The following is an 18,013-nucleotide window of genomic DNA, read 5'->3' on the forward strand; positions in this document are numbered from 1 at the left end:
ATTCTCGAATTAGCCGGCCAAGCACACAAGCTGAGGAACTGAGTAAAGAAAAGAAACAAGCCGAAAGAGAGGCTCGAATTTCTGGAAAAAGAGCTATAAGTAAGTCATAATCATTTGCTTCTAAGAAATTAAAGAAGTATTATGATCTTCTGACCACTTTTACTGTGACATCCCTAATTTGACCCTAGTCGGGAAGTGGTTTCGAGACCACAAAACCGAGTCACACAAATAATTGATTGTTAAATTTCATGTCTATTTTATGTTACAATTTATGTGTGAAATTTTGATGCTTTGATTTTGTCAATTGAATGCGAATTTAATCAAAAGGGCTTATGTGAGAAACATTGAAAATGTGTTGGTTAATTTTTAAAATGGCCAAATTGTTGCATTGATTAAATATGGGGACTTGCATGTCAAAGTCCCCATTTTTCATGATAATGGCCGACCATGATGGTTTTAGGTGAGAAAATATGTATTTTATTTGTTGTAATGATGGCTAATAAATGATATTATATACATTTTGTTAAAGAATTAAATAGAGACTTATAAAATATGAAATAAAGTTTTTATAATGGGAAAAAAAAAAGGGGGATGAAAACAAAGTTTTATCCATTCTTTCTCTCAATAGCCGATTCTTGGGATCAAAGAAGAACAAAAGAGGGCCCTTAGACATATGGCAATTATATTAGCAATTGGAGGTATGTTTGGCTTAATTTCTTGATAATTTTGGTAAAGTTGAGTTGTTAAATAGATTTTGAAGTTAGCCCATGCATTTATTTTTGAATTTAAGAAGAATGATACATTCGACTATGCTTTGATGTGCTTGGATTGTTGTTCATTGAGTAAGTGATTGAGGAATGATTAGAAGAATTTGAATGCTAAACTAGTTGATTTGTTTATAATGTCCGATTATGATCATTTATAGAGATGTGAATGAATTGTTGTTATGTGAATAAATATTTATTTGATGATATATATATGTATTCGGCAATGGGATAAAATGTGTATTAAGGTAAGTTTCATGGTGATTATGCTTGAGATGTTGGGTTAATATTCGGCATTGAGTAATGTGGGGTAAGGTGATTAATCGGCTATGAAATTAGCTAAATTGAATAGGTATGTTTAATGATATGCTTAGTGTAATGTATAATCTTATAACTCGGTTTGGTATTGAGATAAAGGTTAGATGTATGATTGGATTTTGGTATGTGTTAAATTGGTTAATCAAAGATTGAATATGACGAAATGTTAATGAATAACATAATTGGTTTGCACCTTAAATAGTTGAAATAAAGCTTGCGATTATGATTAAATGTTTAAATTGTAATGGTCATATATAGGTATATATATATATATATATATGCCTTATGTATGTACCATGTACACATAAGGACATTCGCAATATGATTAAATTCATGTATAAGAAAGCATGATAAATTAAGTGACTCTTTGCTTGTGAATGTGAATTAGATATAAATTAAATAAGCATGAAATCGAGTCATGGCATATTTTATTAAATATGATACATATTGAAATCTATTGTTTTAGATATAGATTAAATGATATGTGATTGCCAAATGTGATTGTTAAGTGAATAATATTAGTTAAGTACTTAAGCAAATCTATTGTTTTACTTAAGCTTAAGAGCAAAGAGGATCAAAGTCGGATAGGAGAAAAGAGAAAGTAAACGAATAGCCGTTGATATCTAGTCGTCGACCACTTCCGAGGTAAGTTTTAAGTGATTAAACGTTGAGTAAATTCAATCATAATAGGACATAATGAGTTGATTTAATAAGATATGATGTGGCCGTGATATGTTTTAAACTCAAATGGTAAGTTCATAAGTGTTTGGACTTGGAAATTTAAGAGCAAATTGTAATAATTTGCTTAGGACAACAGCAGTAACGTGATTTTAGAAAATCACCATAAATTGTTGGAGTATAATTATAGGCTGAATAAAATATGTAATCAAAGCTTAATTAGTCTAGTTTCTTATAAAAGAAACCGTGTAAGCAAAGGAATTTCCTATAAAGAGATATTCAAAGTTGTGTGAGACAGTGTTAGAATGACTCCGAAATCCCCTGTTCTGTTTTTAGAAAATCATTATAATTTGTACAAAAATGGTTATAAGATAAAATTTATATGCTTAGACTCCTTAATGAGTCTAGTTTCAAATTAAATCAAATATAACATATTTTGAATTCTGTACAATGAGAAATTTGATTCGTATTGAAGAGTGGTCAGATTAGTCAAACAGTGAAATAGGGGAAACTTTAAGAAAAATCTGGTATTGATTGGCCAAACCTAAAATTCTGAAAATTTTATGAATGGAAGATATATGAGTCTATTTTTATGCAAAATTAACGGAAATTGATTTGGAGTTTTTTATCTCCAGTTATAAATAATTTAATGACTGTTGCTCAGGAAAATAGCTTGTAGTGAATATGTGATTTTGTTGTAAACATTGATGAAACTATTTGAGTTGCTTATAAGCTATTGCTGAAATTGATGTACAAGATAAATATATATATGTGTGGTAAAGCCGAATGGCTAGTGTGAAATATGTATGAGATATGTATATGTGGTAAAGCCGAATGGCTAACATGAAATATGTATGAGATATATATATATATGTGGTAAATCCGAATGGCTAATGTGAAATATGTATGAGATATGTATATGTGGTAAAGCCGAATGGCTAATGTGAAATATGTATGAGATGTGTATATATTGTGGCCGAATGACCAAATGTGAAAGGTGTGTATTATTAGATATTTGATGAGGCAAATGAATTACAAATATGACAGTCGATGTGAATGTTGTAACATGTGATTAAATGTACATGAAACTTGGAAATATATTTCGGGTAAGACCCGATGACTACGTGTGGAGATTATGTCCGAGTAAGACCCGATGACTACGTGTGGAGATTTTGTCCGGGTAAGACCCGATGACTACGTGTGGGGATTATTCGAGCTAAAGGTCTCGCTGAAGATTCGAGTAAAGCATAAGATTATACGACTTCACAGTAACAATTGGTAATAAATACGTTCAATGCGTTAAGTTGGTCAGGTATGTATTTTGAGATTATATTTAAGCTTGATTTGGATTAAATCACAAGGTTGTTATGTGATGCATATATGAGTAAAGCAATAAGACTGTTCTATGATTATTGTGCATTTGGTCAATGTGAAAAGTTAGGTGAAAATATGTAATGTACCTATGTTTATAAGAGATCACTATCAAGTGAGAATTTATCTGCTTATTGTGTATTACGTAATTGTGTATATTCGGCCAAAAAGGGTAGTATACCTAGAAAGAGGTTATATGAGAATTCGTAAGATCGACTTTTAATTTGGTTGGTCAGGTATGTGATAAATACTTGTACATGTTAGACCCATCAGAATTAAATCATGATTGTAAAGTGAAAAGCAAATATGAAAATGCCATATGAATATGTGAGTATTCGGTTATGGAGAAATACTATAGGATATTGGGAGATATACATTTTGATTTGTCCAATGAGGATAACTATAGATATGAAATGAAATGTTATATGTGAATCAAATAAACAAATTGGTTATATTTGAGTTCACTGGTTTTAAATTGCTTAAGACTTACTAAGCTTACAAAAGCTTACTCTGTTGTTATGTTTCTCTGTTTTATAGATTGTTGATTCTGGCCTTTTTGCTCGGGGATCGTCAGCAACTTGTCACACTATCACTATCCACTGTTTGGTACTGCTATGTTTTGGATTATCTTATGGCATGTATAGAATAGACTAGTAGTGGGAGGATATTTTGGTTAATGTATATAAGCCATGCGAATATGACATCTTTTGAATGTTTACTTTTATAAGTTTTTAAATTTTATCCCTGGTTGTGTCTAGCAATTATCCAATTGAATGATCTTTACTTCAAGAAAATGTTCAAAATTTTACTGATCTGGCATGAGTTACAAGTCCGGTAATGCCCCTTACCTATTCCGGCGACGGTTACGGGATAAGGGTGTTACATTTACGGGATACTCTGGAAGGGAGCGGGCCTCTCAACGATCTAACCCATCTGTGACTTGTTTGGGTAGTGTCAGAAATCCCAAACTGAAATATAAACATTGCAACAAGTTTCATCATGGGGACTGTCGGTCTAGAAGTGGAGCTTGTTTCGGATGCGGTTCACTTGACCATTTTCTCAAAGATTGTCCCAAAAGAGTTGAAAAGGAGATAGAACCAGCTCCAAAGTCGAGCAGTCCTATTGCGAGAGATAGACCACCCTGTCATCCCGATAATGTTAGTGGTAGTCGAGGTACTACCAAGGATACGGCAGCTAGATTTGAGGCACGAGCACCTACGAGGACATATGCTATTCGTGCTAGAGAAGATGCCTCTGCACCATACGTCATTACTAGTACATTTTCTCTACTTTATACTGATATTATTGCATTGATTGACCTTGGTTCCACTCACTTATATATATGCACGAACCTAGTGTCTGTTAAAAATTTACCGGTTGAATTCACTGAATTTGTAGTTAAAGTTTCAAACCCTTTGGGCCAGCGTGTTATGGTGGACAAAGTTTGTAAAAACTGTCCATTGTTGGTAAAATATTATTGTTTTTCGGCTGACTTGATGTTATTACCATTTGATGAATTTGATGTGATCTTGGGAATGGATTGGTTAACCTGATATGATGTAGTGGGAAACTGTAAGCAAAAATATATTGTTTTACAATGTCAGAGTGGTGAATTGCTTCGTGTTGAATCTGATAAACTGGATGGATTACCTAATGTGATTTCAGCAATATCAGCACAGAAATATGTCTGAAAGGGGTATGACGCTTATCTTGCATATGTAATGGATACAAAAGTATCTGAGTCAAAGATTTTGTCAATGCCGGTAGTAAGTGAATTTCCTAATGTATTCCCAAAAGAATTACCTGGTTTGCCACCGGAAAGAGAAGTGGAATTCTCTATAGACCTTGTTTCGAGAATGACACCGATATCCATAGCACCTTACAGAATGGCTCCTACCGAGTTGAAAGAGCTGAAAGTACATCTGCAAGAATTAACTGATAGAGATTTTGCTCGACCTAGTTACTCACCTTGAGGTGTGCCGTTTTTTTTTGGTAAAGAAAAAGGATGGATCGTTGAGGCTGTGTATTGATTACAGACAGCTCAACAAAGTTACAATAAAGAACAAGTATCCATTGCCTTAGATCGATGACTTGTTTGACCAATTAAAGTGTGCTACTGTATTTTCAAAGATTGATCTCCGTTCTGGTTATTATCAACTATGGGTAAAGGAATCGGATGTGCCAAAGACAGCTTTTAGAACCAGATATGGACACTATGAGTTTCTTATAATGCCATTTGGCTTGACAAATGCACCTACAGTTTTTATGGACTGGATGAACAGAATTTTCAGCCCGTATTTAGACAGGTTTGTGGTGGTATTCATAGATGATATTTTGGTTTACTCTCGAAATGAAAATGAGCATGCTAAGCATTTGAGAATAGTGTTACAAACCCTGCGACAGAAAAAACTGTACGCCAAATTCAATAAATATGAATTTTGGCTAAGGGAAGTTAGCTTCCTTGGGCATGTAGTATCTGCTGAAGGTGTCCAAGTAGACTCGAATAAAATTTTAGCCATTGTAAATTGGAAACCACTAAAAAATGTGTCTGAAGTCTGAAGTTTTCTGGGACTAGTCGATTATTATCAGAGATTTGTAAAAAGTTTCTCAATGATAGCTTCTCCGATGACCCAATTTTTACAGAAAGATGTGAAATTCGAGTGGATTGATAAATGTCAGTAGAGCTTTGATAGATTAAAAGCTTTATTGACTGAAGCTCCTGTATTAGTCTAGCCTGAATCGGGTAAGGAATTTATAGTTTACAATGATGCGTCATTGAATGGTTTAGGCTGTGTTTTGATGTAAGATGGTAAGGTAGTAGCCTATGCTTCACGACAGCTAAAGCCACATGAAAAGAATTACCCGACACATGATCTTGAACTGGTAGCCATAGTGTTTGCATTGAAAATCTGGTGGCATTACTTGTTTGGTGAAAAATGTCACATATTCACTGATCATAAAAGCCTAAAATATTTAATGTCACAGAAAGATTTGAATTTGAGGCAATGCAAATAGCTTGAATTGCTCAAAGATTATGATCTTGTTATTGACTACCATCCGGGGAAAGCCAATGTAGTGGCAGCTGCTTTGAGCAGAAAATCCCTGCATGCTCTGTGAGCAATGAACACTTGATCGTCGTTGTCTGATTATGGTTTAATCATAGCTAAGTTAAAAGCTAGACCAATGTTTTTACAAAAAATTTCTGAAGCTCAGAAAAGTGATAACAAGTTACAAGCAAGACGGGTACAGAGTGAATCGACTCCTGATTCAGAATTTCAGATTTTGACTGATGGTTATTTTTTATTCAGAGACAGAGTATGTGTACCAAAAGGTTCTAAACTAGTGCAGAAGATCTTGAATGAAGCTCATAATGGTAACATGTCTATTCACCCTGGTAGTAATAAAATATTTAACGATTTGAAAAAGATGTATTGGTGGCCGAGAATGAAACAAGATATTTCTAAGTTTGTATCTAAATGCTTGATATGCCAGCAAGTAAAAGCTGAACATCAGTTACCTTCTAGACTATTACAGCCAGTTACGATACCGAAATGGAAATAGGAAAGAATTACTATAGACTTTGTAACGGGATTGCCCCTGTCTCCAAAGAAGAAAGATGTCATTTGGGTAATTGTTGATCGGTTGACCAAGTTTGCACACTTTATCCCAGTACGTATAGATTTTTCTTTGGATAGATTGGCTGAATTATATGTTTTTGAGATTTTCAAATTGCATGGAGTGCCTGTCTCTATCATTTCAGATAGATATCCTCGGTTTACTTCTCGATTCTGGATCAAATTGCAAGAAGCTCTGGGTACTCAGTTAGACTTTAGTACTGCTTTTCATCCCGAAACAAATGGCCAATCTGAATGGGTAATACATATCTTAGAAGATATGTTTCGATGTTGTGTGCTTGAGTTTGAATGTAACTGGGAACGATATTTACCTCTAATTGAATTTGCTTATAATAACAGTTATCAGTCTAGTATTAAAATGGAATCATATGAAGCTTTGTATGGGCACAAATGTAAAACCCCATTGTATTGGACAGAACTTAGTGAGAAAAAGCTACACAGAGTTGACTTGGTCCGAGAGACCGAGGAAAAAGTGAAGGTAATTCGAGATAGCTTGAAAACAGCCTTTGATCGACAAAAGTCTTATGCTGATTTGAAGAGAAAAGAAATAGAATTTCAGGTTGGGGACAACGTATTCTTAAAAGTTTTGCCATGGAAGAAAGTACTCCCGTTTGGTCATAGAGGGAAATTGAGTCCACGGTTCATTGGACCCTATGAGATTATAGAAAGAATTGGACCGGTTGCATATCGGTTAGCTTCACCACCAGAGTTTGACTAGATTCATAATGTTTTTCATGCATCTATGTTAGGTGGTATCGATCTGGTCCTTCACATGTTATCTCTCCAACAGAGGTAGAGATCCAGCTTGATATGACATATGGTGAGGAACCAATCAAAATCTTAGCTCGGGAAACAAAAGAGTTAAGAAATAAAAAAATAGCTTTGGTAAAAATTCTTTAGCAATGACATGGTATAAAGGAAGCTACTTGGGAACCCGAGGATGCTATGAGGAAGCAATACCTGAATCTTTTTACAGGTAAGATTTTCGAGGACGAAAATCCCTAAAGAGGGGAGAGTTGTAATAGCCCATTTTTTAGTAAAATCGAAATAGTGGTTTCGGGACCACAAATCCAATCCAAAATATATTTTATTTTTATTTTACCATATGGCTTGTAATATGTTACAAATGACGTGTGAAAATTTTGATATGAAATTTTATCGATTTAGCGCCTAATTACGAGAAGGAATAAATCGTGTAAAATACGAAAGTTGAATTCTAGTAGCTATGAGGATCAAATAGCTATGGAATTCAAAATTTAAGGTCCTTATATGGTAATTAGACCATTAATAAAAGTATGTAGATTTTTATGGTGACTCATCCATGGAATTATGGAAAAAGGGCAAGAACTAAATTAGAAATACCAAAATATTTAATTAATTAAAAGATGATTGTAGAGGCCCAATTTTGCCCAGGGCCCAATAAACCTTAAAACCCAAAACAAAAACCTAAAGCCCAAACTATAACCCAATTACAAGCCTGATCACCTAAACCCTAATGGCCCAATTAACCCAAAACATATCAGCTAAACAGAAACCCTAAGTACCTTCCAGCGCCGCACCCTTTGGCCACCCCATGTGCCTCGCAGCATGCACCTTGCCCGATGTCTGCCCCCTCTCACACCAAAACAGCAAAAAGCTGAAACATTCGCCTTTGACTCCGCCAATCCTTCAAAAAAGGACAAAGAAGGAAAGCCAAAATGAGACGCAACAGCAAAGAACCAAAACAAAACGCAAACAGTAGCAGAGAATATTTTGATATTTGTAATCGGCTTTAAAGCCGAAGAGGAACGGGTTGAAAAGGGGGGATTTTGGAAAAAGAAAATCATTGTATTAAATATAATCAAAAAGAAAAAATAAAAGAAAAGGGAAACAGTTTTGCTAAAAGGTGATTTTCATATCCTTTTTTTCTCCTTTCGATTTTTCTAGGGTTTATTCCATTGAGTTCTTATAAATATATATAGATATCTATCAAAATATAGAAAGAAAAGAGGAGGAAAGAGATACATTTCTCGAGTCACTTGAAAAGAGGGATACGGCGGCCAGTGACGGCGGAGCCCATGGCGTCCAATGACCGGAGTTCGGTCAGAATAGGAGAGGGGGGAGAGGATTTGAAGGCTTCTCTCTGTTTTTTTTTTTTTGAAGTAAAGAAGAAATGAATTTTTTTTTAAAAAAATGGTTTAAATAGCCTTGGTGAAACGACACCGTTTCACTTAGGCCTCTATGTTATAAAACGACGCCGTTTCAATGAAATGACCCGGCCCAACCATGAACGGCCTAGGATCCGCGTGTTTTGGGACTGAGGGTATATTTGCGCCCTCAGTCCTTCCGCTTTTGAGGCTTAGTCCAATAGGGTCCTGTTCTATTTTTTAGTTTCTCTAATTTTGCCCTTTAATTTTATTGCGGTTTCATTTCAGTTCTCGTGGGGCTATGCGTTTTGGGGGACGGGGATATTACCCCATTCGGTCCCCCATCTTATTCGCGTATCACAATTTGGGGCTTGATATTTTATTTTCATTACGTTTTGTTCCTTTTAATTCAGTTTTAATTTCAAATTCAGTCCTTTATTATGTTCTTTTATTATTTTGCATTTTATTCCTCTTAACTTCATTTCATTTTCAAATTGACCCTTATTTTATTTTAATTTAGACTTGAAGTCTGTCCTAATTCCAGTTTAGTCCTTCATTGATTTAATTTCAGTTTATTTATTTATTTATTTTATATTAATTTTCATTTCTTATTACCCCATATTCCGCTTTAAAATTTGTTTATTCATTTTTATATTTTCTTGTTGTACCATCATTATCACGTACATCTATATTATTTATTTATTTATTATTTTCATGTATACATTTTATCTATATTGTTGCTCTATTCATTTTTATATTCCATGATACTTACTTATTTTCATCATATACATTCCATGTTATTTCATCTTTTCATCAATCTTATTTACTTTGTTAATATTATGATTTGACCAATCAATATTATTTTTATCATATTACTGTTGCTATCATCATATTATTAAACTAATTAATCTTATATTTGTAGCACCCCAAACCCGGCCCAGAAGTTATGGCCGGATCCGCATGCCACATCAAAACGTAAAAAATTTCCATTCTAAGTCCGAAAATCGTACTTGATGTTCAAAAGATTAATTCATTAAGGGTTAAAGTGAAAGGAAGGTGTGCACCGGTAGGAAACCGGAAAAGAGGTGGTGAGTCCATCGGATCGCTTAAGTACCAAGCTCCTTCGGATCCAATCCTAGACATGCATACCGCCATTGCCACACCTTAACGTCATGGATATTTCTAGAAACCGATTTGATTAAGTCATTTTAGGAAAAGTGATTAATTTTGGAAAATACTTTCATTGCGGAAGCTTTGCTTGTTGTCGTGTTATTTTGAAATCAACTGTTGTTTTTGAAAAGCGCCTAAAGCTATCCAATTTCAACAGTTAAAATAAATATTATCTATCTTAATAAAACATATAAAACCATCAAAATAAATAAGCGGCCTTATTACATTTAAAAGCCCAAAACCTCAAACGTAATTAAAAGGATGTCCAGTTCACGAAGAAAATCAAACTTTCGAGCGGTGGCCACTCCGAATTCCCTCACGACTCCAAGCCCACTATGGTTGGGGATTTCTGCGTGGATGAAAATAAAAGGGTGAGTTTGGGGAAACTCGGTGTGTAAGGAAAACCCATTCAAAGCCCAAGTCACTCAAGCCTATTGGGCTTAAGCCCATTCAGTAATAGTGGTCTTGGGCGAGCCCTTTTCAGATTACAATAAACGGGCCTTAGCCCTTATTCAGATAACATGATGGCCCATAGGCCCATTTCAAAATACATGCAACATCAGTAAACATATGCAAGCCCATTTGGGTAATAGATGGTCTTGGGCGAGCCCTTTCAGATTACAATAAGCGGGCCTTAGCCCTTATTCAGATAACAGTATGGCCCATAGGCCCATTTCAAAATACATGCAACATCAGTAAACATATGCAAGCCCATTTGGGGAGACTACTCAACCCACCAACCACTACACTCCACCCGTACCAGCCATACACTCCATGTGGGGAATAGCTCAACCCACCCAGCCCAACACTCCACAGTTGCAGCCTTGCTGCTCAGTTAACAGTAAATTGAGGCAAAGCCTCCAGTACGTAGACAAGCCACTTTCAGTACTTCCTCCATCAATATCCCAATCCCATGCATCAGATAATAACAACATGGCATGCAGTAAATAACAACAGTCAAACATGCATTTAGGTCAATTTAACCCTAGGGGTATTTCGGTAATTTTGCACCTAGGGGTATAACAGTAATTTTCCATACATAGGGGTATTATAGTAATTTAGCTGCTTTTAGGGTTTTTCATGCATGTTCCTACCTTTCACATACTAACAGAATCCCGTACCGAGGGTTCTTACCGAATTGGGCCTGTTGGCCCATCATTCCAATTTTGGCCCATTCACCCAAAAATATCGAGGGCACAGAAATCATGCACTTTGCAGTCCAAACATTGCAGCTTACCAAAAACATTAATCGATTTATCTCACGAGCATTCGCACACTCGCAAATCTACAAAATACCAATTTTCGGCATTTCTGATTTTCGACTTTTGCCAATCTAGACTAAGAAAGAGGGTGTTAGTTACACACCTGTTTGCGACGATATGCTGACGAGATCCACACATGAATCGCCTACAATTGGATTACTAACACGTTAATCTAACTATTCAAATACAAACTACGTATTAACCCCTTACAATATTCGGCCAACCACACCTACAGATCATAGTAAGCTTATAAGAAATCAATAAGCAACTCATTAACAAATTTTTGTCAATGTTTACCACATAATCTAATTTCACTGCAAGCTGTCTTCCTGAGCAACAGTCACTAAATTATTTATAACTGGAGCTACGAAACTCCAAATCAAGTTCCGTTAATTTTCCATGAAAATATACTCATATATCTTCTATCCATAAAATTTTCATAATTTTTGGTTTAGCCAATCAATACCAGATTTTTCTCAAAGTTTCCCATGTTTCACTGTTTGACTAATCTGACCACTCTTCATTACGAATCAAATTTCTCATTGTACAGAATTCAAAATATGTTCTTGTTTATTTCATTAGAAACTAGACTCAATAAGCTTTAATTACATAATTTATTCAGCTTGTAATTCATCTCCCACAATTTATGGTGATTTTCCAAAGTCACGTTACTGCTGCTGTCCCAAGCAGATTTATTACCAAATCACTCTTTCACACATACCTTGCATGCATGTTATTTAAACATGTATATCACCAATCAATCATCACATATCTATGATTTTACTTAAGTATAATCTCCATTTCATCATTTTAAAGCACAACATGTTAGCTGATTTTTCCCTTTAACATCTAAGGCACATGCATGCTTATTTGTTTGGCTCAACTTCACCTATCTTCCATTTTTCATCAAAAGAACATGAAACAACAACCATTTCCTTCATTTTAATTCATGACTAAATGCTCACAACACAACTAAAAATCAAAATATACTTCAACTGTTAAGGTAGAATCAAGAAGAACTCATGAACCTCAAAATAGAAGTAAGGTACCAAGAACTTACCTTCAATTTTCCTCCTCCTAATGACCAAATACTCAAGAGCTTTCTCCTCTCCTTTCTCTTCTCTAACTTTCAGCTATGATGAACAAAGATGGACAAAACTTTGTTCTTTTCACCCCTTTTTCTTTTAATAAAACTTCATATTTCATCCATTTAATTCTTTAATATAAAAGACATGAAATTCTTATCATGAAACATTTACCTAATCTATTATCATGAAACATTTACCTAACCCATTATCATGGAACATTTACCTAACCCATTATCATGGAACATTTACCTAACCTATTATCATGGAACATTTACCTAACCTATTATCAATTTGTATCAATTTGTACCATAAATTATGGATATCAAGTGTACATTTTGTCTACAACAACATGATGGCTGGCCACTTTATGTAAAATGGGAGGTTTGTCATGCAAATCCTCCTATTTTGCACTCCTATTTATTTGGCCACTTTAATTTAGCCTATAGCATTTCCAAACATTTTCACATAGGTCCTATTTCATAATTTCACTCCTTTTTCTTATGGAACAAAAATTAACTAAAATTACCGGGTTCTATCTTAAGCTTGGGCCTTCTAGAGGCCCACTAACATAATTAAACCTAAGCCAACATTCACAGGATTCCCGAAAATTGGGGCGTTACAATATTGATTTTGTTACATTATTTATTTTCTTTTGTATTTATTTGCATTATTATTACTATTATTATTATTTCTATTTTTTAACATATCGTGGTTTTAAATTATTATCAATTTTGAATATTTTACATATGTTATTTCTCTTAAACTATTATATGTATTATTTTGAAATTTTATATACATCTTTGTATTTTAAATAATGTATGTATATATACATATCGTTTTTTTAAAAAACTCTTATATATATTATTTAGTTATATTGTTTTATATGATAACGTGTTAAATTCTTTTATTATTTATTATAAATCTTTCTACTACCATCAATTTTAAAATTTCATATGTTATTTATATTAAATTTTTTTATATATCTTTTACACGTTAATGATTTTAAATTCTTTTTATTGTTATTTATTTTGAACTTCCTATATATTACTTATTTTAAATTTTTATCTTAAAATTTTACTTTAGATTATATTTATATATAAATTTTCATTTAAACTGTTTTTATATATTGTTTATTGTTTATTTTAAATTTCTCATTTATACATTATTTATTTTAAGCTCTTTTTTTTTTGAGGAACATTATTTATTTTAAGCTCTTTTATATGTATTTGAAAGGGTCCTTTTTTATTTTACTTTGTGAATTATTTATCTTAATTTATTTAACATATTATTTATTTGAAATTTGCTTTATATATTATGTTATTCCAAATTGTTTTATATTTTATTCATGTTAAATCTTTTTCATCGTCATTTATTTTGAACCATTCTTTGGTATTGTGGGTTTTAAATCTCAATTATTTCATTTGTTATCAATTTTAAATTTTTATCGTATTTGCTTTGAATCATTTTTTGCATGTTATTTTACTTCGTTTGTCTTTGATTATTGATGGGTATTAAAAGTAATATACATTGTGAATATTGCCATTACATGTACTAGAAATTATTTATCTTCATATTGTGACATTCATTAATATTGTATCTAATTCGTGTTTCATTATTTCATGCTCTATTTTACACTTGTTTTACTTAGCTCAAATCATATTGTGTAGTAAACCCCGACATATTTATCCAATTTAGATCGCTTTATTGTATTTCAAACAAAATAATTGCATGCCTTCAAATGTTGTATTAGCTATTACTAAAAAATATATATTTTTCAAATAAGGCAATATTCCGCATTTTAGGAAATTCGAGGAATCGTGCCCTAACTTACTGGGTTTCGATTTTCTTGTTAAACCTAAAAAGTCAAATATCCTTTTAGATTTCAAAATACACAAGGTTTCGATAAAGATTAAAGGCAAACTTGCTCCCGAAGATTTAAACGTTGCGTCCTAACTTACTAGATGTGACACCTTACTATCTTGGGACGAGTAAGCCTTTAGTGCTCATTTTTATGTAGTTAGGCGTTTTAAAACAAACATTCATAAAAAGGGATCGTATTTCAAGTTTTATTTTAAATCTTTTAATTTTCGACATTAAGACATTAATTAATCAATTAGGTACCAATTTTGGGCGTTACGAGGGTGCTAATCCTTCCTCGTATGTAACCGACTCCCGAACCCATTTTTTCAAATTTCGTAGACCAAAATCGTTGTTTTAGTAAACCAAAAATGTTTTATTAAAATGACCAAACTTTTTGGTGATCCGATCACACCTAAACAAAAAGATTGGTGGCGACTCGCATGTTTGTTCTCATTTTCAAAACCAAAGTCGATCCCCGTTTTTTAAAAAAGAATGGTTTCGACAATGATAAAAGAAAATATTATATTATTATTGTCATTTTCAACCTAAAATTTTATGGAAACCCTAAGAGAGAGAGGGGAAACTTTTAAGGCCTAATTGGGTAAGTTCTCTTGTCTCGTTTTTAGTAATTTTGGTATTTTTGAAACCGGGCTAGCTTAATCTCTCCATTTGAGGGATTAATTTGAAAAGTTATCAAGGTATGAAAATGGGTCATGGATGTATTATGCTGGAAATTAGAAATTTATGGTACAAAATGAAAGATTATTGATAGATAAACAACTTTTACAAAGTACATTTTGATGAAAACATGATTTAGGGACTAAAATGAAAAGTTGTAAAATTTGATGAAAAATTCTAAAATTTTATGAATACAAGTGCTGGAAAATTTGTAATGGGGCTTTGGTTAGGCAAGGAATAGGGAGTAATTTGCACAAGTTTCATTTTCCGGGTCTAGGGATAAAATCAGAATTTTTGGAAAAGTTAGGGGCAAAATAGTAATTTTGCCTAGGACGTAAATTGAGTCCATTTAAATATGAAATGTGTGAAATTTATGGTTAAATTCATTTATATAGATCTGGAAAATACTAATTCGAGGTTAGATCGAGGAAAAGAAATGATTTCGGATTAGTAGACTTTTACGCGAACAAGTGTCGAGGTAAGTTCGTGTAACTTAATTGGGCATGTAATTATGTTAATTGAATGTTGTGTTTGTATGTAATGTGATTTATGTTGATGTGTTTTATTTGTATACTATGATGGAAAATTGATACATGCTTGAAATGGTCATAAAGGGGTTTAGTTCCGATTGAATGTGAATTTCGATGATTATATGCGCTTTTCCAAAACTAATAAGGTCCTGCATTTGTTGCAGACAGGACTTAGCTTGGACGAGTAATCTGATTGACCTTGTTATAAAAGGGATTTAGACCGAACGGGTAATCCCAATATAATACCTCTCGAGCATACGTTATGATTAGGATTTAGCCTAGACTAATAATCTTAATCGAGCTCCTTCGAGCATACGTTATATAATAGATTTAGCTTGGACTGGTAATCCTGTTATACGATAAATGGCTCGAGAGAGTGTTTCTTGGTTAAGTGCCCTAAGGGGTACCCTTGAATAAGGAATTGACGGATTATTGAACCCTACACTTTTAGTGCACTACTTGAGCATCCATCGGAATTCAATGATTCAACGGACATAAAACTCTTAACATGGCATGAGAACATTGAGATGAATTGATAATGTCTTGAAAGAGTGTTGCATCATGAGCTCATCTATGTTACTTAATTGATATGAATATTTTGGTAACTAATATGTTTGATGGAGTGTATGTGATTAGGCAATTTAGCCAAATGGATGGAAACATAACATTGTATGCCTAGATTTTGATAAACAAGATTGGTAAGTTTAGTTTCTGTTATACGAACTTACTAAGCATATAATGCTTACTCCTTTTATTTTTCCTCTATCTTATAGAGCTCGGAAGCTCGTGAAGGTTGGAAGATCGTTGGAGCATCGTCACACTATCGTCTAGCATTTTAGGTATATTTAGTGAAATCATTTTGGTATAATTGCATGTATAAGGAAACTTGGCCAATAGTGCTTTGAAATGTTATTTTGTAACCTAGCCATTGGAATGGCTAGTGATGCTTCATTTTGGGTATGATTTAGTAAGCTATTATATATATATATATATATATATATATATATATATATACATATGTGTGTTATGTTAAGTTCATGTGAACAAATGTTTTTAATGCCTAAGTTAAGCTAAGGTGAGTTGTAACCATGTGTGCATGAAATAATATGCTTTGATGAATGATGGAATTGCCAAATTTGAATGCTTGAAATGGCTGGAATTGGTTGAGTTTTATGTGCAGGTTTTTAGGTGTATTTGGGTGAGAAATGAAGCTAGGAAATGGCTTCATTTTGTCCACACAGGCATGTGTCTAGACCGTGTGTGACACACGACCTGGTAGCACGGGCATGTGGTTAGGCCGTGTGTCCCCTAAACCTAAATTTTGAGAAACAGAATGCTCAGAATTGGGCACACGGGCAGAGACACAAGCGTGTGTCTCAGCCCTGTGTGCCACACGGCCTAGAACACGGGCATGTGGCATGGCCGTGTGTGCAAGTTAGAGAGTTACACGGGGTTGAACATGGCCTCTAACATAGGCGTGTCCCATGAACCACACAGGCGTGTGAGCCCTGCACCTTGGAAAAATTTTGTAATTTTGCAAAAATTTCTTAGAGGTTCCGATTAAGTTTCGACTCGTTCTTAAAGCTCGTATGGGACCTCAAGGGTCCAATTAAGGGTTGTTATGAATAATCTCGATTAATGAATAGTGGCTTGCATTAATTAATTTGAAAAATGTTCTCAACATTTTGGCAATGCTCTAAAACCCTGTTTTGGCAACGGGCACGGGTTAGGGGTGTTACACATGTGGTTAGGCCGTGTGTCCCTTGCACTTTAATTTTGAGAAATAGAATGCTCAAAATTGGGCACACAGGCATGTGTCTCAGCTGCATATGCCACAGGCCTAGAACACGTGCGTGTGTCTTTGCCATGTGAAACCTGGACCTAATTTTGAATTGAATTAATTAACCACACGGCCTAACACACGGGCGTGTGGCATAGCCGTGTGTGCAAGTCAGAGAGTTACATGGGGTCGAACACAGCCTCCAACACGGGCGTGTCCCAGGGTTACACAGGCGTTTCCCTTGGACCACATGGGCATGTGAGCCCTACACTTTGGAAAATTTTGTAATTTCACAAAAAATTCTTAGAGGTCCCAATTAAGTCTCGATTCGATTTTAAGGCTCATATTGGGGCTCGAGAGCCTGATCAAGGGACGTTATGGATGATCTCGGTAAATAAATAGTAATTTACATGAAATATCTGAAAGTGTTTCGAAAGTTCTCGGTAATGCTCCGTAACCCCGTTCCGGCGACAGACACGGGTTAGGGGTGTTACACTCATAAAGAGCCAATTTAACGGGAAGATCACGAAGAGCCTTTAATCGGGATGTTCATAAGAGCTAAGGTGAGTTCACAACAAATTAGGATCACAACCTATCAGGACGCTCCGAAGAGTTATAATGAGAAGCTCGTTGAACCATATAACGAGAAGTTCGAGAGGGCTAATAACAGGATGCTCTTTCGAGCTATGGTGTGTCCGCAACATATGCAAGACCACAACGAATTCGGGAAAAACTTGTATCCATTGAATTTCA

This window comes from Gossypium arboreum, chromosome 8, assembly GCF_025698485.1.
Source record: "Gossypium arboreum isolate Shixiya-1 chromosome 8, ASM2569848v2, whole genome shotgun sequence".
In the NCBI taxonomy this organism is placed as follows: domain Eukaryota; kingdom Viridiplantae; phylum Streptophyta; class Magnoliopsida; order Malvales; family Malvaceae; genus Gossypium; species Gossypium arboreum.